The sequence below is a fragment of the Cebus imitator genome, unplaced genomic scaffold (assembly GCF_001604975.1).
Source record: "Cebus imitator isolate Cc_AM_T3 unplaced genomic scaffold, Cebus_imitator-1.0 Scaffold880, whole genome shotgun sequence".
In the NCBI taxonomy this organism is placed as follows: domain Eukaryota; kingdom Metazoa; phylum Chordata; class Mammalia; order Primates; family Cebidae; genus Cebus; species Cebus imitator.
In genome coordinates this window covers 109755-111961 of record NW_016108195.1, presented here as the reverse complement: position 1 = coordinate 111961, position 2207 = coordinate 109755, and positions in this window count along the sequence as shown.

Genomic DNA, 2207 nt, shown 5'->3' with positions numbered 1-2207 from the left:
GCCATTGCACTCCAGCCTGGGTGACAGGGCGAGACTCCATCACAAAAGGAAATAAAAATAAAAATAAAAATTTGCCTTGACCTGGATTAGCCAGGGATGGCTTTAGTGAGGAAATGATGCTTCATCTTTGTTTGGAAAGATGAATTAAAGTGCACCTTAAGGGAAGAGTATTCCAGGCAGAGAAATAGCCCATCCAAGGGCTCTGTGGTGGGAGAGAACATGGTGCACTGGGGAAAGGAGAAGAAAGCCAGAGAGTTGGCAGTTGGAGAATGGGAATGACGTGACATGAGGTTGAAGGGAAATTTGGGCATTGTGAGAAATTTAGGAACTTATCCTAGCAGAAATGGGACACTACTGAAAGGCTCCTCCCTTGTCCCCAACCTGTATATCAATCTATATTCCTAACTTGCTAGCCCTCCAACATCTTGACATTCTTAGCCTTGATTCTTTAGAGATACTACTTTATTCTGACTGTGTTCCCATTACTCTAGCTTTGCTTTTTCAACTTCACTTTTCTCTGTCTGCTCCTTTTTTTTAAGAGGAAGTTTTGCTCTTGTTGCCCAGGCTGGAGTGCAATGTCGTGATTTCGACTCAATGCAACCTCCACCCCCAATGGGGTTCAAGCCATTCTCCTGCCTCAGCCTCCTGAGTGGCTGGGATAATAGGCACCTGCCACCATGCTTGGCTAATGTCTGTCTGCTCCTTAACTATTGCTTTCCACTCTCTCCCAGAGTGATCTCACCCTGTTGCACGGTTTCAGCTATCACCCTCTCATAGATACCTCCAAAAAGTTCCCCCAGGTTACAGTTGCCTTTTTTCATCTGCTTACAAAATAAATAATGCGCAATTTTGGTCACATGAATATATATGTGGTCTGCCTAAGCCCTGTTTTGTAACTATATAGGTAACTGCTTTTTAGAGGATGTTTCCAAACTGGCATCATTCTAGCTAATAAGACAAATTTGCTACAGGGCAGAGGGAAATGTGTCACCTCTGAAGAGGTGTGAACACTGACTGGTGGGGTGCTGTCAGCAAGGCCTCCCTACTCACCCATGGAAACAACTGACAGCCTGCCCTTGTGTGCTCTCCTGATTTATCAAACACATGCTTTGAATTTGCTGAGGTTTCCGCTCACCTTCTCTGAGGCACCCTGACTCAAGGCTTCAGTTGCCCTCTGCTTACTTCCATGTCGGCATAGAGCATTGCGCCAGCTGAGACAGCATGGAAGGAAACCAACAAATTAATGCACATGAAGTTCACTGTGGCGATGTCAGAAAATCAGACTGCTGTGAACAGCTTGGTGGGTTTGATTATCAGGCAGGGAGGCTTCTAAGGTGTCTACTGTGGAAGACAAAGAGGAGGAATAGAGAAAGAAAAGGAGAATGAGAAGAAAAGAGGCAGGGAGAAAAAGATGCCAAAAATATTTGGTAAACACTGTGCGATTTAGTTTCACAGTTGTAGTTTATTTGATCCTCGCAGACAGCCTGGCAATGTATGTTTTTGTTTTGTTTTGTTTTTGTTTGTTTGTTTTTTGAGATGGAGTCTTGCTCTGTTACCCAGGCTTGAGTGCAATGGCGTGATCTCGGCTCACTGCAATCTCCTTCTCCTGGGTTCAAGTGATTCTACTGTCTCAGCCTCCCAAGTAGCTGGGATTACAGGCGCCCACCACTGTGCCTGGCTAATTTTTATATTTTAGTAGAGATAGGGTTTCACTGAGTTTCCCACGCTGGTCTCGAGCTCCTGAGCTCAGGAAATCCACCCACCTCAGCCTCCCAAAGTGCTAGGTTTATAAGCATGAACCACTGCACCCAGCCCAAGGAAAGTATTTTTTATATTTTAATTTGTATAGGCTCAGAACCATGAAACAGGTCTCCTAAACTAAAAAAAACTAGTAAATTTGTTCAACAAGTTGGGAATCACTCATTTTTGCTTTCTTTTGAATTTGATGTTCTTTCAACTACACGACAAAGCCTTCGTCATTGCTTTGGTGAATTAGCCAGAACTTTTGAGTCATTCTGGGTTCTGTCATTCTCATGAGGACTCAGCTACCATTGAGTCCTCTGTGCTTTTTTCTTTGCACAACTTGTCCTGAACCTGTATGTTTAAGTTAAATCAACACAGCCAGAAACCAAAACCAAATTGCTGAGAGCAAATATGTGTAAGCCTCGGACCCATCAGCTTAACAGAGACAGTCTCCTCTGTCCTAT